The 18,973-nt window shown below is 36.7% G+C and overlaps 1 protein-coding gene across 1 annotated transcript in view; it reads right to left on the reverse strand.

Annotated features, from left to right (window-relative positions):
- LOC140229075 (uncharacterized) overlaps positions 1–2,497 on the reverse strand; it is a 33,303-nt gene extending 30,806 nt beyond the window's left edge. Inside the window, exon 1 of the mRNA XM_072309334.1 lies at positions 2,447–2,497. The gene's annotated coding sequence lies outside the window, so the exon portion shown is untranslated. The remainder of the gene's footprint in view (positions 1–2,446) is intronic.
- Positions 2,498–18,973: the final 16,476 nt, after the last annotated feature.

The raw sequence follows: 18,973 nt of genomic DNA on the forward strand, positions 1-18,973 counted from the left end.
CCATGATCTTCCTATTTTATTAATCCTGCAGCTAACAGGGCTTGCTGAAATCTACCATGAAGTTACAGATCAAACCAAAACAAACACTGTAGTGTACTGTACAATTTCTGGTTGACATTAAGTACCGGTACACTTGTATTGGTATTAAACCACTGTGATGTTGCTATTAGACAAGTCTTTCTTTATATCTCACACAAATAACAAACTCTTTTGAAGTAATCAAAGCAGAAATCCTATTCGTATATCATACAAAACTGTAAGATATGCTTAGTATTCAGTACAAGATACAATGTACACTTGTAGATCTACAAGTTGTACATTTAGTGCAGTACATACTGTACACTAGGTACAAAATGTGTAGATTCATCATGAAAAAACATGTCAAAGAATTATTACTGTACATGTACAATGTATGTGAAATTACAGACTTTAACCGTAGAAACTAGAATTTCCTGTAACAATGGCCAAATCTCACTAGCCTGTGCTGATGAGAACTTTAAGCTGCAGATTTGAAGGCAGTACAGTTATGTACAGTATCCTTTGTGGTTCGAGTCATTTTCCCAGCTACTAAAATGTACAGTAGTGCAAAACACTATGCACAATGTATACATGCAGTTCAATGATGATGGACTCTACAGACAAACAAATCAACGCCGGCAAAAACATGAGCTCCTTGGTGGAGGTTATAGAGTGTAACATGTCAGCATTCATGACTTGTGTAGTAGAGTATGCACTGACATTGACATCGTGTAGTGAGGCTCCATTAGGTTTACAACAAAAGTCATACTGTACATGCCAACAGAAGCACTCTGCTTCCATTCCATTGGCCTAGTGTCTGTGTGTTCCATACCCCATTCCCTGCAATAACCAAGTCAGTGGCTGCAGTTGCATTATGCAAAGCTACGCGTAGTTTACTTCCCAATGACTTCCACAAGTTTGAGCAGACGGTCACACTACAGACAAACTACATACCAATATGCGTAGTTTCAGTGATAAGAAACTATCTATACCTTCAGTCTCTCCCAGGAAAAAAAGAAAAAAAAAAGCAAAAGCAGAACACACACAGCATTCAAAATAATGCACAAAATGCGTAAACAACATGAATAAATCTATTATGGCATCTCAAACTTTTTGATGTTTCAGCCGCAAATCTGTTCACACTGCCCCTCCCCCCCCCCCCTAAAAAAAAAAAAGTGCATGGTTAATTTTGTAAGAAGTGAGAAACTTCCCAGTGTTTGCACAAATTTTCGCGAGAACAACAAATCAACAAATCAGAAAATACCCATTGCACTCTAATACAACAATAACAAATCTAGTTAACGAATGTATTCCATGTATTTGAGGAAAAACTTGTGCACACCATGCACCCGGTCTATATTTCATGCCCAGAATGGTTATGGAGAGCTGTTGACCTGTAATTAAAATGACTGATGATTTTATCTACAACCATTTCAGAACCCTATCAATTAGGTACAAAGTATGCAGAATAGTTTAAAGAGCAAGAATAGGGTCTAGGCTACTGTAAAAGTGGACATTTCCGCACGAGTAATTTTTCGCGCTTGGCTGGGTTACATGAATTTTGCATGGTCTTAATTTTGCAGAATCAGGACATTAATTACAGGAAGGTATTACATGCAAAAATATTCACAAGCTTTTATTTTCGCACTGGAAGCGCGAAACGTGTGAAAAATTTCCACATTGGGAAAATTTTCACTTCTACCGACTGGAAAGTATAGGCTAGAGACAGAGTATTAGTAGATCCATCACTAGTACAGAAAAATCTGTCTGTCCGGAAGAGTGTTTTTATCATTTTTAAACATTTACGGCTCTCAAAGGGGATTCCATGGTAAGGCAGACGCAGTCTCCGCGGAACATATCCCTGACAAGATACAGACCACCCCTTCGGTCAACTGGAGTTTACCTTGAACATACCCAGTCAGGTACAACTAACAAATAATAGACAGTCCGAGCCTATATTAATCTGTGTTCATCATTTACTAGCAGTAAATAAAGCACTCTCTGGTAATCAAGAGCCAAGTAGGCCTATTATATGAGAAGTATCATGGTTTAAGTCTGCGCTCCACGTCATATCCATGCACTGCTGTCCATGCCATATAATTTATTCGTTTTAATTTTAGACTGGTTAGGAATTATGGTGACACAGCACAGCTCAGGCCACTGCACAGTAGCTGTACAGACTTTGTTCATTCATTCATTCATGGTTGCACGTAGTATATATCATATGGCGAGGGGAGAGACACCGGCGTGGCAGAATGCATGCATGCATGCATGGTGACATTTCATGACTGGACCGCTGTGCCCTGGAGATAGGTAAGCTCAGGTGGTCAGATTACTATGCTAAAAACAATTACTGAATTAGAATATAGAAAATTCATAATTTCACGATAATAAATAGCTTCTAGACGACTATCTCGTTGATACTCACTAGTGAAATCTACGTTGGTTTTTTCCTACGGTAATAGTTTAGATGGCAGACGTGTCTGGAACCACCACGGGTACAGAACAAGTAAATTTACATCTGTAGCTTCTACTGTTGTACTAGGCTGACTAGGTCGACAGTCTGTTGGCAGGATCAAGAAAGCTCCCGATCAAGAACCCAGAGACACGCAGGCCAGGTGCAATTTGTCTCAAGTGGCAATTCCTCGACAAACGGGCAAAACAACAGCCTGTTTCTTTGCGATCGTATGGCACTTTTCCGCGATTCCAATCGCTGCTCCGCCGCTGCTAAACACACGACTGTATCACTATCAGTGTGTGTGTTTTGTAAACAGTATTGTTGCGCATGCGTGTTACAGACTGGTGGGCTTCATGCATGCAGTAGTAGAGAAGATGCCGCCTCCAGCCTACTCACTGGCGCCGCGCCGGCCGGCAAATTATATATCCATGTAGATTATTATCTCAAAACTATGGCATGGCATATATGGCCCATTTATAGACTATAAAAAATCACAAATGTCACGTATTGCAAAAGAAAGCTTACAAGAAACACAAATATGGCTGTTTTCATGGTCTCAGTATTTTGATAAAGGATAATCTTTTCCTGGATTCACAAACAAAGCTTAATGACAAACAATAATTCATCAGAATCAGATTATGTAATCTATGTATATATTAAAATGAATGAAGATATATACACTGTGTAGGCCTTACATTAAGGCTTCTGATTTGAATTCATTCTTGCTGCAGTATCATATCCCATGATGCTAAGGTTCTATTCATCTAGACTGATTTGACAACCTTATTAATAATCATCGTTTATTTAGTAAGTAAGTGTCATGCAATCTTGCATTTTACATAGTGTGGGATTTTAATGTTCAAACTGGTCATTTATAGATGGTTTTGATATGGTACTAATATTGAAAAGTATTAAGCTAGCCTATATAATTAATCGAAAACCTCGGGATTCTGTGCATCAAACAACATATTCGGCACACTTTGAAATCATACGATTTTGTAACAGGTAAATTTGATTTTAACGCTGTTTGTCAACAATAGTGGTAGGCAGCTCGTTGATATTCGTAGAAGTTTTGATTGAAACATTTTGAGAACGAAAGATTTGGAAATGATTCTCAGATTGGCTGCCTCACTTAATTTATAATGTTGTTGATTATGCTTATAAGACATTAAGACATTAATTAAAGTTGACTCGTTCAATAACTGTTTATCGGATGTTCAGTACCTCATTGTCATAAGTCTCAGTCTCTTTCTTCGGGGCATTATAGTAAATGATGAAAATGATTTTCTAGACCCTCACTACCAGATGGATGGAAAAACGGGAACTCAAACTCGATATGTTTCAAGGGCCGGAGACCGGGTTGGGGGGGGGGGGGCTGCAACTGCATAATAGGGGGTGTCATCCTGCCCATGATTATCGTGGCTAACTATCATACTATATATTAAACACTGATTAATTTTGTGTTTTTCTGACCTCGACACAGTACAGGGCGGTAATTTGTCAATCAGTTGCAAAGTTTTGTTTTCATAGGTCAACTGCATGCTCAATAGCTCTGAAATTATCAGTGTTTTCTGACACCGCACTATATATAAAGGTTTAACGGTATATGAGCATGTGAGGTAATAGGGTTACAGCTTCTAATTTAGAGAATAACCCATGGTGTGATATCGATTATAAAATTGTTACAGTGTCTTACCATTTGAACTCACAGTTCATTCGTCTAGATTAGGCTGTTTGCACATGAACCACCCAAAAAGAAATATGGCGTAGGAAATGGGATAACGTAAAAATCGCTGGTTACTGTGAAGTTAAACCATACATCAGTGGCGGATCCAGGGAGCCCACCGGGCGTCCCCCTTTAATTTTTCTTAAAACAAAAGAAATAAAAAGAAAGTAAAATAAAAGGGGCGCTTGCAAATTGATTGGGAGCCATCCCACCCTTTTTTTTTGTGTGTTGTTGTTGTTCTTTTTTTTATCAAATCATGATATTGAAGTTAGGGAAGTGAATTTTGCAATAAGAAAAATGAAAAAAAAAGAAAGAAAGTGGGGTTAAGATTTGATAAGAAATGAATTCGTGAAGAATTGGGAAAAGTTTTTATAAGAAATGAAATTGTGAAGAATATTGTCCACCTAGGCCTGGGAACATTATAGCCTATATAGCGCTTTTAGATAGTGGAATTATTGTCCCATGATCAGACTGGTTAACCTTAAAGGAAATCATTTTATTTTGATTTACGTCGACAAATCAGCATTAAGTCCCGTGATGTAATGAGTGTTGGACTCATGAATGGAACTGAAATAAGGAAATAAGAATCGTCATTACGAAGATTCGTTAGTATAGTTCTAAAGTGAAACAAGGATCATTGTTCAAAAGATTCGTTAGTCCGAAAATGAAAAAAAAAAGTTTCGATGTTGCGAAGTAGGTATAATGATCTAGGCATTTAATGACATTGTTCAACGTAAAGAACACATAATATTTAAACGTATAGAGGCCTAAATGAACTTACTGTATAGTTCTTGAACATTACAGCGATGCATGCATGAACATAATGGCCCGAATTCACGAAGGTAGTATTAATGAAACCATGGTTTAAACCATGGACAAAAACCATGGAGCGCCAAGTGTCGCATGGAATATTTCGTTACGAAATCAGTCATTTCGTCGGTGAAATTATTATTTTGTAACGAAATGACAACATTTTGTAACTAAATGAACATTTCGTCCACGAAATGATAATTTCGTTATGAAAACGATTGGTCAACGAAATGACCAATTTCATAATGAAATATTCCGTGCGACACTTGGTGCTCCATGGTTTTTGTCCATGGTTTAAACCATGGTTTTATTTGTACCACCTTCGTGAATTCGGGCCTATGTGACACACACGAAATGTCGGATAACTTGTCTATTGTGGCCACCTGTATATAAAGACCACTTTTTTTTTTCGTTTCCCTTGCAAGTGGCTGTCATAAACGGTGACATGACATTTTGTGCTCCTGCGACAAAAATTATTGCTCCGGTCTTATTTTCTCCAAGGACTTAGGGTTAGGGTTGTGATATACAGTTTTAGGTCTAGTTTGATGTGAGGATTAGGATTAGGGTTTGGGTTATGTTTGTGGGTACCATTTACCAATTACGTTTGGCGTAGCTTGCAGATATTTCATGGGAGCAATATTGTCGCAGGAGCAAATGTCGGGGAACCGTTATAAACAGGTTTGACTGTATTTGACAATGCTGCAATATGGGTTTATGATTAGTAGAGCCTACAAGCGATAAGCAATATTAATTTTTGATGAGATTCCCCCCTCCCCTCGCGCAATACTTATACTTATCATATACTTAGCATAATTTGTGTAGATTTGGCACAATTTAAGTCAACACAGCAGCAACTTCAACAACAGCATCAAATCATAATCATCATTGTTGACGTCACCATCTATCATCTCTATCATCATCAATAGTTTGCTTTGAACAGAGCAACTGTCGACATCTGAAGTTTCAAATAAGGTTTCACTTTAATTCCTCAGCAAATGTGGTCGTCTTTGAAGTGAAGAAAAAAAAAATTTTTTTTCCGGGGGGTTGTTTGTTTGTTTGTTTGCTTGTTTGTTTGTTTGTTTGTTTGTTTGTTTGTTTGTTTGTTTATTTGTTTGCTTGTTTGTTTGTTTGTTTGGTTTTTGTTTGGTTTAATCCCCATCAGATGAAAAGGTAGAATTCTCACCATGTTCACTATACCCAATAGCCCCGGTCGCACATAGTTACGAAAAATATGACACAGATGATTACATTAATGGAAACTCAAAGAGGGAGGGCAGCAAGACATCGACTGGTTCGCATGACACTTTAGAATACCCACATCTAATAGGCATACTGCCGTATCAAAAAACTTTCTTATTGCCATGATGGTATATGAAACCTCTCACAGTGCTTTTGAATTGCAACAATTAAATTAACTCTTCGGGCTTACATGCATTTTTATTTAATTGATGGACAATAACGGACCTCATCCCCTATACATTACAGCCATTCAATGTTTGACATAGATCTATAATTGGGATATCAATTCCTCAGCTTGCAGGTGTCTTTCTTACTTAAAGCAAGTTATAAGTGGAAACTGAAAAAAAAAAAAAAACTTGTTTTCGATCAAAGGCTTTCGGGCATGTATATTCCAGATTTCAGATTCTGGATTCAATTCTGTCGGGTGATGTTCGTTATTCCGAAGGTTGATTATTCGAAAATGAAATATGGTTCGTAATTCCGAAGGTCCGTTCTTTCGAAACGCACAAAATCCTTATATAGATGTTCGTTAATCCGAAAATGAAGTAGGGTTCAATAAACCGAACGTTCGTGGCTTTATTCGGAAGATTCGTTAATCCGAAAATTAACATAAAGTTCGTTATTCCGAAGGCTTGTTAATCTGAAAAAATCATAAAAAAGATTCGTTAATCTGACAAAAAAAAACCCAACACACAACAACAACAACAACAACAGAGAGAAAGAAAAAAAAAATGATGCGTACCAACGAACCTCCGGAATGACAACCATTGGAATAACAGATCTTTTCGTTTGTTTTTTGTTTGTAACAAACTTTCAGAAGGGCAAACCGCATTTCAATTTCGGAATACCGAATCTTTGGAATAAGGCACCTTATTTTATTTTTCTGAATAACGAACCTACGGAAAAACGAAACGTCGGAATAGCGAAAATTTAAAAAGAATCGACGAACTGGGACTGCCAATACACCCGAAAGGATTTGGTTTAGTTGCAGTTACCTGTAGTGTGTACGGCCAAGTTTTTAAAGAAGTCAATACATGCCAATCCGCTACCATGGTTTGACGAGTCTGGCAGTGTGCACTGTAAATCTAGGTTTCCTTCTTGCAATTTTCATGATAAAGTTTGTCTTAGACAGAAACTCTTACAGCAACATACTCAAGATTTGTCTGATTCAGCTAATGTGCACAAAACAAAAAGCTGGAACGATCTTGAGGACAAACTTATAAGTGTATGTATTATTCCTCTCATTGAAAGCACTACGCACAATGGACGACAGAGATCTGTTGGCCATCCATGTCAAAAATATTGTCTCTATGACAGTGTAGTCTCCCCATCCCCTCTCTCTTTTAGCCTAGCTAAATGGACGTAAGCTACAAATACACAAATATCAGTACTCTTGAATAAATGAAACTGAGGCTGTCACACATCATGCTTTAGTTGTATTGCAGGGATATGTATTAAAAAGAAGCTTGATTGTAAAACCATTCCGAGCTTTTGAAATAATAATGGTAACAACAACAACGACGACGACGACAACATTAACAATAATAATAATAATAATAATAATAATAATAATAATAATAATAATAATAATAATAATAATAACAATAATAATGATAATAATAATGATAATGATACTACTACTACTACTACTACTACTACTACTACTACTACTAATAATAATAATAATAATAATAATAATAACAATAAGTACTGCATTTGTAATGCGCAATCGATCTGGTGGCTTATTCTGGGTCGCAGAGGGACATTATAAAGCGAATTAATATTTGTAAATAAAATGAAAGTGGAGAGGGCAAAAAAAAAAAAATGAGAAGAGATAGAAATAAGAATACACAATCCAGCAGTATATTCAACCATAACAATATGACTTCAGATGTTTTTAAAATGTTTTAATGGATCTGCTGATCGAATCCTCAGTGGAAGAGAAATCCAGAGAGACGGGGCTGCAGAAATAAAAGTGTTTTTTTTTTTCTCCAAGAGTCAAAATTGTTCTTTTAACTGTTAATTGTTTACCATTGCAAGAGCGGAGATTTTTGCCAGAACATGATTATTTTGAGACCAGGTGTTGCAAATATTTTGGAGCCGAAGAATGTATTACTACTTTTCATGTGTGCAGAAGAATCTTAAACTCCATCCTTTTGGACACTTATAGAAGCCAGAGAAGAAACTTGATTTTCACTAGGGGGGGGGGGGGGGAGAGAAATGACTTGGTATTTTGAAAATATGTTTGAATAGCTGCTTACCTGTCCGCTAATCTGGTTTCCAGACCCTTTAATTGCCAACATTAGCTCTTCCCATACAGGTACAGCTTGACCATACAAGTCAAGCTGTTTTCTGCTTTCGTCGTTTGAGGGCGTTAATATTCTGAGAGGCAAAATTAGGATGCGATCAAGGCAGATGGTCGGGTGGGGGGGGGGGGGGCATTTCAGGAAGCATTTTGGTCAGATATTTTTCTGACAAATTGACAAAATGCTTCATGAAATGCCCCACAGGAAGCCACACTACCTCTCCCCTTTCTTCTGTTAACTCATCATTTGACTTATATACTATGCTGGTACCTTCCATGCCCGTATTTCTGTATGGCTGTCGACCTGCAGTGTAGCTACACATGGGCCAGGCTGCCACGCAGTATATGCCATACATATTTTCAGGAGCATAACAAATTTGGGAATAAAGAAACAAGGGCATTGCCAGGGTCAGGCTGATTTCTCTGTCATTGCCATGCAATTGTAAATGTTTACAATGATTTTATTATGCATGTAGTATATTAAACTGCACTATTGTATTGCTCATTTGTCATTTGGTTACATTTCGTTTAAATGTGTCACATCGATGTTGTTTGTTTTGATTTGATTTGAGAAGCAGAATAAATACGAACAAACAAACAAACAAATGAGATGTCTTGTCTCTTGAACAGAAGAGAATGAGAAAGAGGCAGAAGAGAACTAGAAATGTCGCTTTGGCGACTGGTATGCCTCCGCCATAATGCATGATTTTCCCAATAGGTATAGATAGTACATGTAGACAATGTGCGATTACATTTTCACAAAATTGGCAAAATATTGATATGACAAGTTTGTCACAAATGTGTTGAATGTTCACCTTCCTTGACCTAGGTTTAATTGGATGAATAGGAGAGCATGTATCTAGGGATTTAAGGACTTTAACTCGACTTTGACCCATTCATACATTTAGGCATTGAGTAATTTTCAAGGTACAGGTGTGGAGAAAAAGTGCAATTTCTGAATTGAATAGTAAATTGTTACCATTTTCATCTGGCCCTTGACCCTAAAATTCATAAGATAATCACTTTCAGGTAGAACATGCATAATATGTACTAAGTTTCAAGATAACTTGAGCCACTTCCGAGATATGGAGAAAAAGTTAGTTCAGCACTTTCACTTGATCTTTGACCTTTTGACCTTTGAGGCAAAAAAAAGAAGAAAAAAAAATTCTAGAGAATTTCTATTAGGTTACACATGTATGCATACACCAAGTGTAAAAAAAAATAAATAACCCTGCTGGCATTGCATGATAGGAGGGAAATAGTAAAATTTTGAAGTGTTGCACTTGACCTTTGACCCCTGACCTTTGACCCCATGAACCCTACATTCTCTAGATAATCACTTCCAGTCAGTATATGTATATACTATGTTCCATGAAGATACCTTGAACAATTTTCCAAGGTATGGAGAAAAAAAAAGAAGTTTTAATATTTTTACTTGACCTTTTGACCTTTGACCTTTGACCTCAGGACCCAAACTTTCACCAGAGAATCTTAATTGGGTAATACATGTATACACTAAGTTTCAAGAAAATATCTTCAGGCATTCAATAGATATGGTGGAAATAGTGAAATTTTATGTATTTGACCCTGACCTTTTGACCTTTGACCTTTGACCTCATGACCCAAACTTTCACCAGAGAATTTTAATTGGGTAATACATGTACACACTAAGTTTCAAGAAAATATCTTCAGGCATTCAATAGATATGGTGGAAATAGTGAAGTTTTATGTATTTGACCTTGATCTTTTGACCTTTGACCTTGAGCATGTGCACCCAAAAGTTGATAGGCACAACTTCACCCCCTAATACACATACATGCCAAGTTTCATTAGGATACCTCAACAGGTTTTGATAGTTACCTTGTCCACAAAATTCATTACGGACGGACGGAAGGACGGACGGATGGACGGACGGAAGAACGGACGGACGGACGGACGGACAACCCGAAAACATAATGCCTCCGGCACCACTTCGTGGCGGAGGCATAAAAAGAAGAAAAACATAAGAAGGAAGAAGAGAATTGGAAGAGAAGGAAGAAGAAGAAGAAAAGGAAAATAACACTACTGTGTTAGCAGCACAATGGGCAATGATTAGATACAGAAAAACTCATGTCAATGTAATATAATTTCTGAGGCAAAAATGCATTTCCTCACTGAGAGACTTTCTTGCAATAAAAGGAAAAGAATTGCAACAACGTGAGACACATTTTTGTTGTTAATGTTGTCTTCATGGAAATTCACTCACTGAAATAAATGTTACTTTAAAGGACAAGTTCACCTTTATTAACATAAGGATTGAGATAATGTAGCAATATTAGTAGAACACATCATTGAAAGTTTGAGGAAAATCGGACAATCCGTTCAAAAGTTGTGAATTTTTGAAGTTTTTGTGGAGTCACCGCTGGATGAGAAGACTACTGCAGTGTATGATGTCACATGCATACAACAATATAAGGAAAATATAAAGAGAATTTCACAAAATTTCATCTTTTGAAAAAAGTACACATTCCCTTGGCTCGTTACTGACATAACGTTATGGGTAATATTATTCCCATTGCTTTTAGAAAAAGGCAAGTCAAGTGCTCTTTTATTATGCGAAAAAAAGTGAAAATATGTTGAATTTTCTTTACATTTTCTTTATACTGTTGTACTCATATGATATCACGAGCCTTAGTAGTCTCCTCATCCAGCGGTTCCAACACAAAAGATTTAAAAATTCATAACTTTTGCATCGATTGTCCAATTTTCCTAAAACTTTCACTGATGTGTTCTACTAATATTGCTGCATTCTCTCAATCCTTATGTTAATGAAGGTGAACTTGTCCTTTAAGCTTAAAAATTACAACACCTTGGCTGTAAAGCACTCTTTTCTCTGAAATGCATAAATATTTTCAGTGGATCAAAATTAATGCACTAAGGATATATTTCCCATATCATGTGTGCATGTATCTATAAATCTCTCTTCCTATCATTCTCTTTCTCTCTCTTTATATATATATATGTATATATATTCATTCATATATATTACACACACATATATAATCAAGTGCACATACAGGTGTATATAATATGCAGTTGTATTATATATGTATGTGTATATGAATATATATTTATATTTATATAAATACACACATATATAATATTGTAGCTACAATATTTACAAGAAAAAAAATTATTAAATAGAAATTAAATGAATACAAAGCAGTTGTGGATATACAAGAAATGAATATCTCATCTTCTTCTGCATGTAGCATAGGTTCTTTTTAATGATTTATTCTGATACATCAGTTGCCACAAAGAGTCACACATTTAAAAAGATAAGCCAAATACACAATATTAATGGAGATATTTTTGACCGTGATTTTTTTTTTTCTCTCATAAGACTCGTACATATTACTCCATACACATATCGTTTAGTGAAGAAGTATATTACATCAAAGTATGTGATCACATACACTTAATATGATTAGCGACACGAGTACTGTACTAAACAATGATATCTGAACAAGTATGTACAATGACATCCCATTGGTAGTGAAAACTGCATGCAGGGTACGATCCATGCATCGGATGCGTTAGCATAGTAGTTGTTGAGATCATGTGGTGTACCGGAGTCCATTTGACCTACGAATGATGACCTGGATATAAAGTGTAGAGATATACGTTTTGTTTTGTTTTGTTTTGGTTTCTTTTCTTTTTTTTCACAAGAAGGGGGAGGGGGTCATTTTCATGACTGCCCGCTGCCCCCTGAACCATGACCATTGAGGATGAATAATGAGCTCCAAAATAGTCTTCACACTGAAAATACTACCATAACTTACGATAGAGAAATGTACAATACTAATCAAGATCAAGACCAGACCAAAAAAAAAAAAAAAAATTCTCTCCTCTTTCATTGGTTGTTTCATGGCAGGTGACTCTCAACAACTGAACAATCCCTAAATTGGCAACAACATCAACAATAACAAAAATAATACATGTAAACAAAATGGAAAAAAAAAGACGAAGAAGAATGACATATTACAGTCTATGTACAGTATAAAGATTGCATCAGGAAGAGATATGGTAAGGTGCATACTGCGTAATACCAGTTGAAAAATTAATTAACTTAAAAATCAGGAGCTGATCCGCATTGTACATTAGTTATCCTACAGAGTACTATTGATTGAATTGTGTGACTCCACAGGTTATTTCCCTTTGATTGGCATCTATATTACTCTTTTATTTTATCATACATTGCAAACACTTTACACTAGTTACACATACAGCGGGTAGAGATATGGCTTTGGAAAGGAAGTTCAGAAGATTATGTACTTGTACTTTATGAAACGCAATAGACATGCAGGATTGTATCCTACCACAGTTGATTAATCAATTTCGGTGACTGAATTTAATCAAACATATCATTTCTATTCATCTGTAGGTCTGCTAATCTAGATGCAAAAAGCCTGAAGGTTGATTAGTGTGCACTAAACAGCAAACAACATTCAAACAAAATTTTGCATTTGGAACAAACAAAAATCATCAAAATATATGTTCACTTCTTTTGTTTTCTTAGCAGCAAATATAAAGTATAAAAATAAGTCAAGTTTGAGTTGAAGATCTGTTCAGTATACACTCACAGATATGAAATATATTACCATCATTTATTAAGCAACATCAAAATACACTGTATCCAAGATAATTGTAATAGACATGAACTTGGCAATCAATACTCAAGTGCATTTAGTACAAAGGTTTCGTTTTAATCACATGCATCTAAATTGTCTTATTTGTCCACAGTACAAACTCACATAATATATGCACAATCAGTGCAGTTTTGATACAAATATGGTTGCTTTACACTCAAATAATTAAAACTGCACATCTGTTTTGATACTGAAATGAGTACAGTGAAATAATTGGTACACAAACACCATCAGAGTGAGCGAGAAAAGGAAAAAAAAGATATTGCACAATCCTTGTCGTAATTTCACCAAACAATTTGCAGGGAAACACGTCAAGAGTATCAGCCATTCCAGAATAGCGCGGCGGTAAGTTAACTTCAAGACAACCATACACACTCATATTAATATTTCTTCAACTCCTGTCATTTTAAATATAAAAATACGTCTGTAGGTAACACAAGTTGTCAATCCATGAGAGGTTCTTAAAGCAAATATTCCCCTCTCGACATTTGTCCATGGAACTAATTTGGTGACTTCTCATATATTTATATATATATATGCCAAGCTCTTGATGTACACAAAGATGTACACATAATTCCCACATGTAGATATAGCAGCCAAAATGGAACATCCACATTTACACGCATAGCTGTCATGAGTATAAGCAGCTATCTAGACAAATGACACCGGGCCTATGTAACTGATTTGAAATCACCTGTTGTTCCACCTGTCCACAACGCATGCTTTCAATTTTACGAGTGTATCCAACAGTTTTTCGTTCGGAGCACGTACATGTACGTCCTCTGATGTGATCTGTCATCTGATGTGGTGATGCTACCCAGATATCTCCAGCACATGCACATACAAAACTTGAAAATGTACTCTGTGATGACTCTCACTGTGGTGCGAACATCATCTACACACACACAACCCTCATGGAATGTGTTCCGAACATTTTTAGTTTTACTATATCCGTCATATGCCTATTAGAATAGAACATAATCCTGCCTGAGTTGGCTGCCTTCTGGTAAAACAGCAAAGAGGCTTGTGCCGCCTTCAAGCTTCTGCTCATATCTTCTATGGGTGTTTTTCTCTCATCATTACCAAACTGGCAATAAAAAAAAACAGAAACTTCAAATTTGAAAAGAAATTGAATAGAGGGACGGGGACCCACATACTACATGGGTAATCCCGCATCTACCACAGGTGAATTCATGTATTAGACTGACCAGTGCTACATCAAATAAGTAACAACATCACATAGTAAGATATAATATTGCCTGTATGAATCTTGGATCATGATCCATACACATTGTTCAAATTCATGGTATAATTACGCTCATAAAATAACCATAGAAAAAAGGAAAAAGAACAATGGTCTTACAGTCCATTGTATATGATTTTTCTGCATGATTATTTACAATTGGGGTAGATTTCTCGCATGTATCCACTAAAAAAACGATTGTTATCTCAACTTGGGCGAAGAAAAACACTGTACAATTACCTCTGATGAATATTCTTTTACACGATAATGTAAACGGCATGACAAAAAACATAACATACGAAAAAGATCGCTGCACATTACTCTGTCTTCTTGGCTTGTGTCCACCATTGAGCGAAGTTGCACACGTTGAACATGGAATGTCTCACGAAGAAAAAAAAAAAAAAAATCTTGTGGCATTACACCATAAAAATCCATTCATCTTAAATGTAACAAAGGTCTTATGCTTCCGTATCACCAATAAAACCGTTGATAAATTCCAAACACAGGTATATGCCTCACACCCTTGATATATATATATAAAAAAAAGAAGAAAACAACAAGTGAGGACGATGGCAAACCCAGTCACATCTGAAATGAGATACATTCAACCCATTTACTTCCAAATATTGCAACTCTTAAAGTGGCTTTTACATGGCATGCATAATTTTCGCAACCTGATGGGTTATTTGTAAACCTGATTACATGGTACTGAGGAGCATCGCGGCAAAGTTGCAAATGAGAAACATGATCATTGGCACTCACTCTTTTGTTACTTAATTTTCCCTCAAGAGGAGATGTCAAATGCTAAACATGATGAACACTTCCTTCAAAACATAGGAAGGCTGTCTTGCTCTGTGATTAAATTTGTTGTTTATTTTCCTATTGTGTGACTGATTTTACCGTGAGTTTGACACAAGTGTTCCACTCCTGCCTAGCACTGAGTAGCGTATGTTTGTGAATTCTTTTTAATTGCATTTCACTGCCATGTCTTTTGCTAGATGCGATTGTCTATCTTCTAGTTAAGGAGGGAAGATTTGCTTCCACTTTTTCATTATTTTTCTTTTAAACAACTGATGATAAGCATGAAAATATTAAAAGGAATAATGGTCATTGAGAACGTTGAGAAGTATGGCTCGTAAAAGTGTCATGCGCACCATCTGTATTCATTCGATTCTAAGGTATATGTGAGTGATTTTGTAGAGTTCAAAATACAACACACGGCATAAAGAGTGCTTGCAAAAGAAAGGAAGGATTGAATAAATGTTGGCAAAATGGGCAACCAACTCCTAGCTCCGTACACTAATCACACATGCATTGATAATTTGTTGCATCATTACCCCTAGACTTGTGAAATTCGAGACACCAGGTACCAACAAGGCAAGTTTTTTTTTTGCAGTAATACTTTCAAACTTCCAGCAATATTGCACAGTTATGAGGGATGAACATTAAAAAGAAAAAAAAAAAACTGTTAAAAAATACAGAAGAAAGAAGACAATATGAAAAAAGCAAATGGAAGAGGTAGTCTTTGTTGCTATTAAGTAGACATAACCACATAATATCAAGCTGCAGTGGTGCTGTGTTCTGCATTATCTATGATCCTTACCGCTATTTCTTGCCCCTGTAATTTTTTTTGTGAGACGTGAATTTTGGGCTAACATGTCACCAAATGTACAAATGACAAATAGTTCACGTATGTCATGATGCAGAAATAGCAAAAATTGCACAGCTTCTTTGCCAACTACGAGGTACTGTTTTGCGAGAACAATTAACCAGTAAGAAGCCACTACGCTCCTCGGTGCAATCCACACACTTGCAATGTTGCACAATGGAATATTCTCCCTGACACCAGTTTGTCTCTCTCATTGCAAATTTAAAAAGCGCTGAAGCTTCGAGGGCATCGCTCATGGTGCATCTCTTTGCACAAAATAATCATTTAAAAAATGAAGCCTTTCCGTACTTCTATCCATTCATCATATTAATGGCATTTCTATTGAAGCTCTTTACTGACTACTGATAACTGGTGTTCATAAATATAGGATACATTCATGGGAACAAAGAGCACATTCATAGCTCACATGACACACCAATGATAATTATATTTGTTACCCATACACGTTTCCAAGTTCAAATAAATTCACAAGTTGAACATTTTTGTTAAGTATGTCACTCCAGGTAGTTCACACGAAACTTCTCTCTCTCTCTCTCTATCTTTCATATTTCATTTCATATGAAATGTTAAATTAAAAAAAAAAAAAGAGAAGAAGCAATAATTGATATATTGCATGTCATCTTGAAAGGAATCTCTCCGTAACTTTGCTTTATCAACAAACGTTTTTCCCCCACACACTGATATCTTAACCAGTCGAGGACGAGTGGATGTTGCTATAACATATACTGCCCATAGACAACTGCTTGAGTATACTCGGGACTAGTCTTCAACGGGTTTATTAGAGTGTGGGGCTTCCGTATGGGCACATATTCCAACATTTTGACAGCACCTGCCCACGAGTTCAGCTTCCGCATCAGCAGATCGAAAGATGCGGAGCATTGTTGAAACACTTCATCTAAAACAGCGCCGAGATGGCCCATACATACAAATTCAAATCAACACAGGGTCTTCCTTCAGGCTGCGTGCTGGGGTGCTTGCATCAGCACATGTCATCAACGGGATATTTTCTCGCGTTCTCGAAAGCGAGGCAAATTTCAGATTGGCAAGAGGAATGCAAATGTCTTGAGGAGAAACAAAGATTGCACAGAAATATTGCCAATGAAGGTGCATAGTTTACAGACACGTGTCCATCATTTCCAAGCTGGTCTTTTCTGTCAAACATCTATCAAGTTTAGGTATATTGTTATTTATCATTTTTCAGCATTACTACATTCATCCCTCCCCCCCCCCCCCCCATATTTTTAGGTCTGGTGTCGAATGCCTGTGAAATCTGACACAAGAATTCTGGCAGCAAAAGGATACAGAATGATATTGGTACTGCTATCTAAATCTGCTGATGTACTTTACAACTACAAATGTGGAAACTAACTTCCGATAATTTTTGTTTTTTTACTGTGCTGGGCTACTTTCTGTGAACTTTGCATGTTCTTAATTATGTGAATGACAGAGGTTTTGTACATGATGTAGTACATATGAAAACCTACTTTGTGTGTGACTATCTTTGCAGCGGTTCTGCGGAGTGGGAACTTTGCCTAAAATTTTAATGCTGAAAAATAGGTCATGTTCATAGAGCAGTGAAACTTTGAAGCAGCAGCAGCGATCACCTCTCGTGGTTTAATAGCAAGGTGATCGCATACTTTACCCTGGATTTCACACCTATTTCAGTGACAGCGGCTGCTTGAGAAGGTACAGTCCGACCTCTATTATCAGGCCCTCTCTCATCCCGACTTCTCTATGATCTGGATGCCTCAAAGCAGTGAAGGCCAGAGAAAAAGTGACTTTAAACACAATTAAAACTCCTACAAAACTCACAGAATTTACCTTTGATATTCCCTACAGAAACATGTGATGAATTTTACAGTAAGATGTTTCGATTTCATGACTATGATTTTAAGTAGACAAGCATAAATTACGATTTTGTTGCAGTGTGCACTACCTGCGTAGCTACTAGTAGATTGGCAGCCTACTTTTACTTATTGTTTCTTCCATATCCAAATAGTTCATCAGGATGGGAGGCGGTTCCAACATATGGCCGGATAACAGAGGTTGGACTGTAGATGGCTAAGTTAGTATTGCATGTAGTGTGCTTTTGTAAACCCTGGTTCTATCTCTCCATGTTGTATCAATGCATGCACACTGGCATGGCAGCACTATTGACCTAGATCATGCATGACTTATTTATCACAATAACCCTCTGACAGATGTTGAGAGTACAGTAAGCCCCTAATAACAAAATTAAATGCACATCGTCGATGTAGGGCAATTTGTCAATCAGTTGCAAATTAAATGCAGCTGTCATGAAAAACATGACAAGTCAGCTAAGAGATATATCTCAGCATTCACCTCTCTGATGACAGGGTAAGCTGACACTTTGTCAGGCTTGCAACTGATCACAACATTGGCAGCAAGCTCCCCCTCCCTCAAAAAAAAAAAAAAAAAAAAAAAAAAGGAGAAAGAAATCAAATGATGTTTTGCATTCTGGGATTATGAAAACGTCACTGACAAAAACAAGCCACTGGGAGGCTAAACATATTTGAGTTAATGGATCAAATGACACCAAAAAAAAAGTGTAACCAGACAATGACAGCTCAGAAAAAGTCCACCAATATCAGCCCTAAACATCACAGTTCGTCCATCTAAAATGTTTGCATTGCCCCTTCTCTATACACATGATACTAAGTCCTTGTTTCTCGTTTTCTAGTTTTTCTTCTACCTTCACAGGCACTGAGCATGTCATCCTTTCTACAAGCCCACAGACAATCAGCCTTGTGAATTGCAACACGCATCCTGCAATTGTGTGGTATTGCTGCTCTTATA

The sequence above is a fragment of the Diadema setosum genome, chromosome 5 (assembly GCF_964275005.1).
Source record: "Diadema setosum chromosome 5, eeDiaSeto1, whole genome shotgun sequence".
Taxonomy (NCBI): domain Eukaryota; kingdom Metazoa; phylum Echinodermata; class Echinoidea; order Diadematoida; family Diadematidae; genus Diadema; species Diadema setosum.